This window comes from Lithobates pipiens, unplaced genomic scaffold (assembly GCF_037356315.1).
Source record: "Lithobates pipiens isolate NorthernLeopardFrog02 unplaced genomic scaffold, aLitPip1_a1.2 Scaffold_28, whole genome shotgun sequence".
NCBI classification, from domain to species: Eukaryota; Metazoa; Chordata; class Amphibia; order Anura; family Ranidae; genus Lithobates; species Lithobates pipiens.
In genome coordinates this window covers 188,904,469-188,918,571 of record NW_027507789.1, presented here as the reverse complement: position 1 = coordinate 188,918,571, position 14,103 = coordinate 188,904,469, and the positions used below count along the sequence as shown (strand labels likewise).

Here is a 14,103-nt window from a genome sequence, read left to right as displayed (position 1 = left end):
TAAATCCTTCCGGGGCTGAAGTGGTTAAAGCGGCGCAGTGCCCTATCGCAAAAAAATAAATAAAAATAGCCTAGTCAGGAAGGGGGTAAATTCTTCCGGGGCTGAAGTGGTTAACCGGTCACAGGAACACATGGCTCAGAGTGATAAGTGAAGACACACAACACAGATGTCCTCTGGGTCCTCACACGTGTACACGCAGCCCTTCTCCTAGCACATATCTGCATGTCATATCACTGGCCAAGTAGGGAATTAATGTCCGAAACCTGAGAGAGGCAAGTTTTACCTGAAGAGTTTGTTAGATGCTCAGATTTCAGGCGTGATCATCTGACATCAGCTGCAGCTGTCCTGCGAGGAGTCTCTGGCGGAGACTCACACTCAGGAATAGTCTGAGCCACAAAACTTCTCTCCTTAAGGATTTCTCATGTCCATCCGACAAGGTAATTTCCATTTTTTTCTTTAATGCAGAAACCTCTCCAGCCTGCAAGAGATTGTAGAGAAAATATATACATATATGTATCTACCATGGCATTGGATTAACCCTTTCTGGCTTTTAAAGCACCTCATTTTGGATCGCCGAGATTACCTGATATGTTTCCTATATGTTACATATATGTACGTCTGCAATGCATAGTGTTTTTATTGCTTGGTAGCATGGGATTAACCCATACTGACAAATGTCTTATTTGCAAGACACTGATTCCAGTTGCAAATGAAACAGTTTATTAAGTCAATGAATGGATGAAAATTTTTACATTTTAGAAGTCGTGAGCTTTATATTGTCTGGCTTTCCACTAAAGGCCTACTAAGTTTTTATAAAAAAAAATTTTATATAATTTTTTTTTTTTTAAATCACTCCCTATTTGAATGTATTTAAATAGCTGATGACCATACAGGGGCGGACTGACCATTCGGGCACTCTGGCACTGCCCAAGGGCCCCATCAGGTTTGCCAGCCTCAATAAAACCAGGGACAGTATGTACAAAATCTGTGTTTTCTAAAAAATCCCTAAGACTATAGCTGCCCCGCCTCTCCAGTACCTTTTCAGTGTGTGTGTACTGTGTGGCCCCATAATCTCCTATTGCCCGGGGGGCCCCATAATCTTCTCCTATTGCCTGGGGGCCCCATGAGTTGTCAGTCTGCCCCTGTGACCATATTATAAAATAAATTGTAACTGTAGCTTCTCTTTACTGTGTTACTTCTATCAGTCCATTCTGTTGCTTTTCTATATATTAACAGGCACGCTTAATATTAGTATTAACCACACACTATCAGATTTTCTGCTGAGTTTTTCCTTCAAATTTCCCAAAACCATATAATATGAGGTCAGACCTAAGGCTGGCCATACACCATACAATTTTCTTATTCAATTTCCTTTAGATTTACCTTCAGCTGTGCAGTACAAGGGCCTGCCTAATTGCACACAAATTGAAAGTGTTTAGGTTTGACCTCCATATTATATGGTTGTAAATCTAAAGGAAATCTATAGAAGAAAATTGTATAATGTATGGACTTAGGAGTTTCAATGTGTATGCAATCAGGCATGCCTTTGCACTACATGGTTTTTGGTAAATCTGAAGAATAAACACAGCAGAAAATCTGATAGTGTGTATGGGGCTTCACAAGTTGTATTACACGGTTGATTTATATATGTATCCAGGTCACATTGCTCTATATATCCAATATATTCAATATGTGTTACAGAGTTTTTAGAAAGCTCTACAACTGTTATCTGAATCAAAATAATAATAAAAAAACAATAAAAAAAATAAAAAAACATCAGAATAAATTTAGCGTTGTATATGGTGACCTAATAATAAGACCGCAAAATCCCAAATCTTCTCCAATGTTGTGCACAGTCCTTGGAGATGAGCTTGCAAGGAGAAAAACCCGGTAACAAGATGGCCATGGAAAATACGTAATTGAACTTGTAGACCGGAGCCAAGATTTTGACATTAAAGGAACTGGAGGCGACAGGAATTGATTTATGGTGAAAAAGTGGGCGGCAGAATAGGCGTCAAGATGGGCGAGCCCGAAACTAATATTGTAAACAACTTTTGTATGTATAAAACAAGCCTGTACTCCTATTTTATTCCTTGTGGTTTCATTTGTAAATTGTCTACAGCAGATAAGTAAGTTTAGATCTTATCCAATATCAAGGCCCTTCTGTTAGTTACATAAGGCAATGCATATATCGTTTGTTCTTCTTCAAGGAAAACTAGAGTTGCCTTCTCATCCCTTTAAACCCGAACACATATGAATTATACAGGTTCTGAGGCTAATTTAATGCAGACAAGGCACCAAGTAAGTTTAATTGCCACCTTAATCAGCCACAGAACCTGTGTAATTAATATTTGTTTGGTTTTAAAGGGATGAGGTGGCAACCCTAAGGAAAATGCAAAGATTTTCATGATTGTGTAGCAAATCTTCTAACCACTTCAGCCCCGGACCAATAAACACCTTAAGGACCAGAGGTCTTTTTCCAATTTCGCACTGCGCTGCTTTAACTGGTAATTGCGCGGTCATGCAATATTGCACCCAAGTGAAATTTGCGTCCTTTTCTTCCCACAAATAGAGCTTTCTTTTGATGGTGTTTGATTGCCTCTGCAATTTTTATTTTTTGCGATATAAGAGCGAAAATTTTGAAAAAAAAAAAAGACATTTTCTTCTTTTTGTTATAAGAAAAATCGAATAAACTAAATTTTAGTCATACATTGAGGGCAAAATGTATTCAGCCACATGTCTTTAGTAAAAAAAAAATGTCAATAAGCGTATATTTTTTGGTTTGCGCAAAAGTTATAGCGTCTACAAACTAGAATTTACACAGCTTTTAATTTATGACTGCCTATCTCATTTCTTGAGGTGCTAAAATGGCAGGGCAGTACAAACCCCCCCCCCCCCCAAATGACCCCATTTTGGAAAGTAGACACCCCAAGGAAATTGCTGATTGGTATGTTGAGCCTATTGAATATAAATTTTTTTTTGTCCTAAGGGATTGAATAATGACAAAAAAAAATAAAACATTTTTACAAAAAGTTGTCACTAAATGATATATTGCTCACACATGCCATGGTTATATGTGGAATTTCACCCCAAATTATATTCCGCTACTTCTCCCGAGTATGAGGATACCACATGTGTGGGACTTTTTGGGAGTCTAGTCGCGCACGGCACCCCGAAAACCAATCACCACCTTCAGGATTTCTAAGGGTGCAAATTTTTGATTTCACTCCTCACTACCTATCACGGTTTCGAAGGCCATAAAATGCCAAAATAGCACAAAACCCCCCAAAATGACCCCATTTTGGAAAGTAGACACCCCAAGCTATTTACTGAGAGGCATGTTGAGTCCATGGAATATTTTTTATTTTGCCACAAGTTGCGGGAATATTACAAACTTTTTTTTTTTTTGCACAAAGTTGTCACTAAATGATATATTGCTCACACATGCTATGGGCATAAGTCAAATTACACCCCAAAATAAATTCTGCTGCTTCTCCCGAGTACGGGGATACCACATGTGGGGGACTTTTTGGGAGCCTAGCCACATACGGGACCCCGAAAACCAAGCACTGCCTTCCGGATTTAAATATAAAATGCTACCAAAAAAACTGTTAGCGATCGCAGGGATCAGGCCTGACTCTGCGATCGCTGCAGTTATGTGTTTAGTGTTTTGTAAGTGACAGTGATCGATCGATACTGCACTTGGGTGGGCTGGGCAGAGGGGCAAAACGCAGGTGCTAGCAGGTATCTGGGCTAATCCCGCTAACAATGCGTTTTTTTGGAACCCTAAACTGCTGGGGACACTAGTATAGATCTGATCAGATCAGATATTGATCTGTTCAGATTCTATACCACTACGGGAGGTTTATGCTTTGCGTGTGGGTGTTAGCGGTACTGGCACTAACCTAGCGCTGCCTGGGGGCGACGCAGACCCTGACCCTAAAACCTAATTGATATCACCCGCCGGGTGATCAGGGGGTTAAACCTTTATTGGGTAATAAATGGTGGGTGCCCTGATGCTATAAAAAGCAAACTAACCAGAGTCACCCGTAACACTTATACGGTGACCAGTGGTGAAAGGGTTAACTGGGGACAATCAGGGGGTTCAAAATTTTATTAGGTAGTATATGGGGGTCCCTGGCGCTATATAAAAACCTGACGGGGAACCTAAATGACTAACTGGCTAACCAGCGTCACCAGTGACACTTATACTGTGATCGCTGGTGAAAGGGTTAACTAGGGGCAATCAGGGGGTTAATTATTGGGTAGTATATGGGGGTACCTAACGCTATAAAAACCTGGCGGTGAACCTAAAAAAATAACTAGCTACCTAACGACACTAGTGACACTAATGCAGCGATCAGAAAAACGATCGCTTAGTGACACTGGCAAAAGGGGGTGAAAGGGTTAACTAGGGGCAATCAGGGGGTTAAAACCATTATTGGGTAGTATATCGGGGTACCTAGCGCTATAAAAACCTGGCGGTGAACCTAAAAAAAAAAAATAGCTACCTACCTAATGCAGCGATCAGAAAAATGATCGCTTAGTGACACTGGCAAAAGGGGGTGAAAGGGTTAACTAGGGGCAATCAGATGGTTAAAACCATTATTGGGTAGTATATCGGGGTACCTAGCGATATAAAAACCTGGCGGTGAACCTAAAAAACTAGCTACCTAGCGACACTAATGCAGCGATCAGAAAAATGATCGCTTAGTGACACTGGCAAAAGGGGGTGAAAGGGTTAACTCTAGGAGCAATCAGGGGGTTAAACCTTTATTGGGGGGGGTAGGGGGCTACCCTGGACCTAACACTAACTGCCCTGACAGTTTTTACTGTTACAACTGACACTGAATGCAGTAATCAGTAAATAAATGATCAATGCAATCAGTGACACTGTGACTGGGGGGGATCGGGGGGGGGGGTATGTGTACCTATGTGTTAGAGTAGTGTTTTGGTGCACTTATTTTTTGTCTTCTCCTCGTAGTCCGGTCAAAAAGACCGCCCCGAGGAGAATGACATCACTTCCTCCTTCCTGTGTATACAATACACAGTGGGAGGAAGCTTCTCATTGGCCAGGAGCGATCCAGAGGGGGTGGCCAGAAACCAACGGCCATCCCCTCATCACGGATCGCTCCTGAAGCGAACCGGACCGCCGTATCCAGCGGGAGGGGGTCCGATTGGACCCCCCACCCGCTGGAAGGCAGGCACGTACATGTACATGCTTGTGCCTGCCTGTGCCATTGCGATGATGTACAATGGCAATACAGCGGTCCTTAAGTGGTTAAGATCCAGAGCCAAATTTAGTCTAGTTATTACGAGTGAACCTTACATTACATGTGCTGGCCTTAAAATCGACTCCTATATTTGTTTCTGTTTTTTTTTACATTTTTTTTTTTTTTCCTTCTGTTTTCATTTGGTGATCTGGCCAATGACACACTTCCTGTCTTAGGGTGTCATCACTTTGGATGGAGGAGGAGGGACACCTTTGGACCTGAACCGGTGCTACCACTAGGCAGCCGCCTAGAGTGCACTGCTGCCTAGGGCACCTGGCCACTGATGTTTCTACTCTCTTCTCTCTGCAGCAAGGAACTAATGCCTTGTATACACGGTCGGATATTCCGACCACAAAATCCATTGGATTTTCTTCTGAAACTGGTGTTGCATACACACGGTCAGACAAAGTTGTTGGAAAAGTGCGATACAGCCCACACACGATCGGATTTTTTGACAATATAATCCGATCAGACCTTTTCCGTCTGAATTTCCGACCGTGTGTACAGGGCATTCGCCTCAGCAGCTAGCTGCCGCTCCATTTGTACATAGTGCCAGAAGCGCAGCGGCGGCTGAGGACTGTGTCCTGACTGCCAAATGAATGGAAGCAAGCAAACATTTGTTGATGGCCACTGGTAGGCTGCATTGATGGGCAGTGGCGAGGCTGCTTTTTTGATGGGCGCAGGCGAGGCTGCTTTTTTGATGGGCGCAGGCGAGGCTGCATTTTGATGGGCGCTGGCGAGGCTGTATTTGGTGGGCGCTTCATTAAAAATTTGGGGTATACATGGGCGGAGCAAAGGGGTTGGAGCTGGGGGGGGGGGGGGCAAAGTTTTTTCCTAAGGTGTCAAAAATCCTTGCACCAGCCCTGCTTTTTGGACTGCTTTGGACAGCAGTATTGTCCAATGCTGAGGAGAGGGTAGTGTTGGATACCACTATCAGTTTTAGATGGCGTTGACTAATGAATTAAGGCCTAACATCAACTAACACTTTTTTTTTTTTTTTTTTTTTTTTTCCTTTTTGGGGGATAGGTTTTACATAAATGAATAAAAGTTAACCATTGTAAGCACCTCTGCTAGTGTTAAATGGTTTTTCTCAGCCCTCTGTCACTTTTGCTGGACCGCTTGGTATGTTAACGGAAGTTAAAAAAAATAACAGAACTACTGACCAGATCACCAGGTGAAAATAAGGAAAGAAAATTCTGAAAAAAGGAAACTAATGCAGCCACCACATCTAAGATTTGGTAAGCTGCAATCATTAAAAAACTTGTTTCAATACCAATTTAATGCATGGTCCCACAACAGATAACGTTCTGGACCATGGATACGTAGAAAGCAGAGTCAACGGTTGTAGAGGAGAGGGGAGGTGACAAGACTGGAGATGAGGAGCAAATTCATGAAACCGATCTCCACTACTGGAACTAGCAGGACAGAGACCTGCAAACCGTGGAGTAAAGTAAGTATTTCTCTCTATAAGCCCAAGTTCACACTGAGCTGTGGGAATGAATCCGTACAAGTTCAAAAGTGGTATAGAAACTACTTTTTGAAATCGGTGTTGCGCCACAAATGCAGCGCCGCACCGATTAGGACAGTGCCATTGCCGGCAGTTGCCACCGATTTGACATGTCAATGTGAACCAGGGCTAAGGCCTCATTTACATGGAGGGTCACTGTTGAGAATCGGATTTTTGCAGGTGACGAAACTAGCCCGAAGCATGTTAAGTGCAAACGGCCACGACCAACAGCAGAGCTGCCAGATTTGTGCCTTGTACAAATCGAAGGCCAGCTCCAACACTGTTTGCAAGCAACTGCTAATATCAGCAGCAACATGTAAATAGGGCTTCTGATGGGCTCTGGATGCAGATAGTTTGTCCAGCGTGTCCCAGACACACCCGATCAGCTAGCTTGTATGCAGATGTAGCATTGAGTGTTACTGCATCTGAATCTGGCTTTTCGTGCCTTGTTGCCCTGTGGTCCCAAGGCAGCCCATATGTTCATCACTTTTTTTTTTTTTTTTGTTCAACCAATCCATACATTCGATGAGGATGAGGGAATTCTCCCGCAGTGCTGTGGCGTTCTGATGGAGGGGGAGCCTTCCTCGTTGTCAGAATATGATGATCGGTGCTGCTGGCTATAGTCGCGTCACTGATCGATCAGAAAAACCCGACAGGCGTGTTGTACAGAAGTCAAGCAATAGATTGACTTCTGTACAACCATGGTGCCTATACATGGATTGAAATTTGTCTGGTCCCTGCTGAACCAGCTGAATTTTGATCCACGTGTCATCGGCTTAAGACTAAACCGTTACATCTTACATACATTGGGGGTCATTCACATTAAATTTTTTTTAGGGCGGCTTGGAGTTGAGTTTTAACCACTAGGGATCCGCTCTATAGCTGAATAACAGCTACAGCGTTGACCTGCACGAGCAGCCTGCGCGCCCCCTGAAGGGTGAGCACGGCGCTCTCTGTGATGAGCGAGTCTATGAGACCCGACCCCTTACCATGTGATTAGCGCTGACAGCTCAAGGAGAAAAAAAAAAAGCAGATCACCGGTGGCAGTGAGCGAGACATCAGTCCCGATCACTGTGATATGCCCAGATCCTCAGTGCTCACCTGTGCAACCCACCAGCGCCATCTGTCAGTGCCCACCAGCACCACCTATCAGTGCCTGGACAGTGCTGCACATCAGTGTCGCCCATCAGTGCCGCCTTACCTGTGCCCATCAGTGCCGCCTTACCTGTGCCCATCAGTGCCGCCTTACCTGTGCCCATCAGTGCAGCCTATCAGTGCCCACCAGTGCCGCCTCATCAGCGCATATCAACGATGCAGAAAAATTACCTGTTTGCAAAATTTTATAACAAATTATTAAACGTGATTTTTTTTTTTTTTCACAATTTTCCATTTTTTTTGTTTGTTTAAATGTTTATGTAAATAAAAACCCCAGCTGTGATCAAATACCACCGATTAGAAATCTCTATTTGTGGGAAAAAATGAAAAAAATTATCATTTGGGTACAGTGTTGTATGACCGCGCAATTTTCATTCAACGTGCGTCAGCGCCGAAAGATGAAAATTGGTCTGGGCAGGAGGGGGGTTTAAGTGCCCAGTAAGCAAGTGGTTAAAGTAGTGTTTATGTACTTCGTTATAGGGAAAATCAATTATAAATTGGTCATCCCTTCCATCTTAGGCTCCATGCACACTGGAGCTCATAAACTGCAGTTTATTGGAGTTTCGGCGTTTTTTTTTTAAGCCCATAAACTCCACTCTATGTTAGCCTATGTGTCCATGCACACATGGACGTTTTTTAGCTTTAATGAGCATTGGAATTTATGGGCTTTTTTCTGAACGCCAGAAATTCGCATTCACAGTGCCGTTTTTCACCGCCAAAAAACGGCAAACGCCGATAAACGCACGTTAATTAGTGTTCGGTATTCTATTTTTTCAGTGCATTGTGGGAGTTTGGAATGCACTGTGGGATTTTTGGAGTGACCTCTGTGTATTTTTATTGAAAACGCCCATAAACGCTAACGCAAAACGCTGTTAAAAGCATGTTTTTCAACCAGTGTTTTCTGCCAGCAATCTGGCGTCCAGAAAAAGCTTTTTTGAGCTTCAGTGTGCATGGAGCCTTATAAGATGTATATGTTATACTGGGTTGAATGAATAAGAACACTTTACGGAGGATAACATAGCACAATATTGTTTTTGTATGAGGGAAAAAAAATAATCCCTTCCTCTGGTGATCAATGAACATCGCAGGGATTTTGTATCAGATTTCTACCTTTTTTGGTTTGGAACAGTTGTTTGTTTCACAATATCCTCTGCAAGGTGATTATGAATGAGGGGGGGGCCGGGGGGACCTGGTTCATTATAATCACGTGGTGCATTGTCATTGTTCTAGTCAGAAAAGCTGCAGTGTCTGCAACCCTTTAGATATAAGGTATAGCCCAAGCTATTTTGGCGATACATCTCCTATGGATCACAGGAGTGCAGTTGATTCTGCACTTCTGTCGCCCTTTTTCAGCTGACAGCAGGCTGAAGCCCATTGTTGGCTGATGTCACTCAACTAATCCAGACTCGGGAAACTGTATGCCTGGACTGGCAGCTGGCTCAGCCTATCATCATGCCTCTGAGAGCCTGAGCCAGCCCCTCCCGCTCACTCCACATTGCAGCTCTCCAGTGAGCACTGGAGGAGCAGAGAGCAGGTGAATGGCAGCTCAGAGCGGAGGGGGAGAACTGAGCAATCAGCTGCGTTTGATTGCTCAGTTCTTGGGGTAGAGCCGGTGGGGGACAACTGCAGCTGGGATCAGTGTTGCAGTCATCTAGTGTGTGTGATATTTTTTTTTGCTATTACCGAACTTCTCTTTTAACCCCTTGAGGAGTATCTCCCCAAAGCTCATATTCCTATTGCAGAGGGTGTGTAAAATTTCGCTTGTGTCTTAGGCTGGATTCACACCTATGCAGTTTTAGTGCTTTTTGCATTTTGCAGATTTGCACTACAGTCCATTTACCATGGTTTCCTATGGAACACGTTCTGTAGTGCAAAATGCAAAAAGCGCTAAAAATGCCTGGGTGTGAATCCAGCCTTAGTGCAGATTTCTGGAAAAATTAGCGAGCCAATCGCACAAACAGGATATAGCATTTATTGGGCATTCTGTACCATTCTGTACTATCACGATGTGCAAAGTGCATCCATGTTGCTATATTACATTCAATTTTACGGAAAATCAGAGATTGAAAAAAGGTAGATTTAGTAACATTAAATTACAACATGGCTTGCGTAGCAATTGTAAATGCTATTTTTTTTATTTGCTATATATATTTTCCAAAATAGTATGAGACATTTTTATACAGTGCATGGTTTACCATTTGTTTAAAAGAATTCAACATCAATAGGATAATTTCAGGTTATTTTTTATTTTATTTTTTTATTTTTTTTCCAGCACAGCTATCTCCTAAACATGTCTGAAGTATTATTTGGGGAATACTGTACGTGCTACTGGTTGACAATCTGTATGTTAAAGTGATATGCATCTTAAATGGTCCCATAATATGACAAAAATTGGCAGCTGTTACAAAATACATTGTTTATTGTTAAAGTGGAGGGCCACCCTAAAAAAAAAAAAAAAAAAAAATAACATTAAAATGTTCCTAAAAAATAAAAATAAAAAAAACATTCTCTTAAACTTACCAGAAATGGCTGTAGCTAGACAGATCGTCCTAATCTGCCTCTTCCTACTCCGCAGTCAGTCTTATCCTCCTCGTGTTGTCTTCTGGGGAATGGGGCACAGTGTGTTCTGGGAACTGTGTGTGTCCCAGAACACAGCCGGCCATTCACAAAGCGCATGCGCAGTAGGAAACGGCAGTGAAGTCGCAAGGCTCCACTGTCTGTTTCCCTTAGAATGGTGGCGCTGGGACCTGAGAGCCAAGGAACAGGTCGGCCTGCGGCCCCCCCACCCCAAAGCACCTTGTCCCCATGTTGATGAGGACAAGGGCCTCTTCCTGACAACCCTGGCCGTTGGTTGTTGGGGTCTGCGGGAGGGGGGCTTATCGGAATCCGGGAGCCCCCTTTAATAAGGGGGCCCCAGATTCCGGCCCCCTATCCTGTGGGAATGAGTATGGGGTACAATGTACCCCTACCCATTCACCTGGGGAAAAAATGTTAATAAAAAAACACAACAAAGGTTTTTAAAGTAATTTATTAATCAGCTCTGGGGGTCTTCTTCCGACTTTTGGGGTCTTCTTCTGACTTCTCCGCTCTGTTCGGCCTCTTCTCCTGGTGTCCGGCCTCTTCTCCTGCTCTCTCCGGTTCTTCTTCTGGGCTCCTCCGCTATCTTCTTGCAGCTCTTTTACTAGCGGAGGAACCCGGTCTCCTCCGTCCTTCTTCCTTATTCCCTCTTCTCTCTTCTTTCTTTATTCTTCCTCCTTCTTCAGATGTTGACACAACGCTCTCTCCCACTGTAATGCCGTATGAGCGATGTGCAATCACTTATATAGGAATGGGCGTGGTCACTGGGTGATGTCACACGATGGCCCCGCCCCTTATGACATCAAGTCCTGAGGCATGCTGGGACTGTGACATCATAAGGGACGGGGCCACCGTGTGACATCATCTGGTGACCTCGCCCCATTCCTATATAAGTGATCGTGCAGCGCTCATACGGCATTACAGTGGGAGAGGGCATCGTGCCAACATCTGAAGAAGGAAGAAAGAAGAGAGAGGAGAGAAGGACTGAGGCAACCGGGCTCCTCTGCTAGTAAAAGAGCTGCAAGAAGATAGCAGAGGAGCCCAGAAAAAGAGAGATCGGGAGAAGAGGCCGAACAGAGCGGAGAAGTCGGAAGAAGACTTTAAAAACCTTTGTTGTGTTTTTTTTATTAACACTTTTTTTCCCCAGGTGAATGGGTAAGGGGTACATCGTACCCGAAACTCATTCACATAGGGTAGGGGGCCAGAATCTGGGGGCCCCCTTATTAAAGGGGGCTTCCGGATTCCAATAAGCCCCCCAGCCGCAGACCCCGACAACCAACGGCCAGGGTTGTCGAGAAGAGGCCCTTGTCCTTATCAACATGGGGACAAAGTGCTTTGGGGTGGGGGGGCCGCAGAGCCCCCCCTTCCCCAAAGCACCCCCCATGTTGGAGCACACGAGCCTGGTACGGCTCAGGAAGGGGGGGCGCTCGTTTGTCCCCACCCCCTTTCCTGACTGACCGGGCTGCGTGCTCGGATAAGGGTCTGCTATAGACTTTGGGGGGACCCCCATGCTGTTTTTTTTTCGGCATAGGGGTTCCCCTTTAAATCCATACCAGGCGACGGGGCTCGCGAGGTGTCAATAGAATCGCTGGTAGAATATTTAAAAAAAAGTCAGTTATTTTGCTGAGTAACTAATTACTTTTCCAATGTAGTAACTGAGTTACTAACGCAATTACTTTTTGGGAGAAGTAATTTGTAACTTAACTAATTACTTTTTTAAAGTAAGATGACCAACACTGTGCAGCAGTGATTGTGCACCCTGGACAGCGATGTGCACTTTCCGTTCTCCCTCATGGCAAGAGGAAGCTGTGTCCTGTACAGCACATGAAAATGCAGCTTTTAGCCCCCCCACGACAATCTCCTCTCTGGAGAATGTAGTTCAAAAGCTCTCGCTTACACAGTAGAGTCTCTCCTCCGGACTATAGTTCCCACAGTGCAGTGTTGCCTGACTTGGTCTATTGAACTCTGCCGGCTCAGCAGATGCCTCCTTTTGCTGAAATAGCTGTTAACCAGTTCAACACCCCAAGGCAGCAGCTGCAGCCAAGGTTTCTAATACTCTCATTCTCAGCCAATCCCCTGGCTACATTGGTAATTATTTGAATATTGTTCCTAGAGAGAACTTGTTCTACCTTTTTTAAGCATATTTCTATTAAAAAGCTAATCAAGCAGTGAGCGGTGCTTGTATATGTAAACCACATCAACTGAATGAGAAACACAGATCCACCAGTGTTAATTTCAGCAGCAAATTTCGATTTCGATTTAGTTTTAGTCTTAGGACTAAAATGGCATTTTAGTTTTAGTCCCATTTAGTCTTCTGCAATTGTTTTTTAGTTTTAGTCGTATTTAGTCGACTAAATCTCCAGTACATTTTAGTCGACTAAAATGTCCTACGTTTTAGTCGACTAAATTCTCCAGTACATTTTAGTCAACTAAAACTTATTTTAGTCATCTAAAATCTAATGAGTGTAATTAAACTGTAATGCATTAGTTAACATTTCTCTACAATTTACAAACTCATTATATACCGCTGGAGCGAAAAATCTCATATTTTATTTAAGGGATTGATGTATGAACATGCACTACAGACCAGTGTTAATTTTGAAGTCCAATTTCAATTTGATGTTAGTCTTATGCCCTGTACACACGGTCAGACTTTCTGATGGAAAATGTGCGATCAGATCGTGTTGTCGGAAATTCCGATCATGTGTGGGCTCCATCGGGCTTTTTCCATCTGAATTTCCGACACACAAAGTTTGAGAGCTGGATCTAAAATTTTCCGACAACAAAATCTGATCGTTTAAATTCCGATTGTGTGTAGACAAATCTGCATGCTGAGAATAAATTAGGAGACGAAAGCTATTGGCCCGTTTATAGTCCCGTTGTATGTGTTTTACGTCACCTCGTTCTGAGCGATTGAATTTTCTGACAACTTTGTGCGACCGTGTGTATGCAAGATAAGTTAAGGCCAAAATCCGTTGGAAAAAATCTGACGGATTTTGTCATCGGAATGTCCGACCGTGTGTACAGGGCATTAGTCCTTCTTTCTTCTTCTTCTTCTTTCTTCTTTCTTCTTCTTCTTTCTTCTTCTTTCTTCTTCTTCTTCTTTCTTCTTCTTCTTCTTCTTCTTTCTTCTTTCTTCTTTCTTCTTTCTTCTTTCTTCTTTCTTCTTTCTTCTTTCTTCTTTCTTCTTTCTTCTTTCTTCTTTCTTCTTTCTTCTTTCTTCTTTCTTCTTTTTCTTTCTTCTTTTTCTTTCTTCTTTTTCTTTCTTCTTTTTCTTTCTTCTTTTTCTTTCTTCTTTTTCTTTCTTCTTTTTCTTTCTTCTTTTTCTTTCTTCTTTTTCTTTCTTCTTTTTCTTTCTTCTTTTTCTTTCTTCTTTTTCTTTCTTCTTTTTCTTTCTTCTTTTTCTTTCTTCTTTTTCTTTCTTCTTTTTCTTTCTTCTTTTTCTTTCTTCTTTTTCTTTCTTCTTTTTCTTTCTTCTTTTTCTTTCTTCTTTTTCTTTCTTCTTTTTCTTTCTTCTTTTTCTTTCTTCTTTTTCTTTCTTCTTTTTCTTTCTTCTTCTTTTTCTTTTTTCAAGAATAGTTTTATAATTAC

At 42.8% G+C, this 14,103-nt stretch overlaps 1 protein-coding gene across 3 annotated transcripts in view; it reads left to right on the top strand.

Moving 5' to 3' along the window:
* The first annotated feature begins 261 nt into the window (after positions 1–261).
* The window catches only part of SCN4A (sodium voltage-gated channel alpha subunit 4), a 191,432-nt gene continuing 177,590 nt past the window's right edge, over positions 262–14,103 (top strand). Inside the window, exons 1-2 of one of the 3 annotated variants that reach the window (XM_077460162.1) lie at positions 262–437; positions 1,857–2,056. The gene's annotated coding sequence lies outside the window, so the exon portion shown is untranslated. The remainder of the gene's footprint in view (positions 438–1,856; positions 2,057–14,103) is intronic. The other 2 variants (XM_077460164.1, XM_077460160.1) reach the window with 2 other exon arrangements.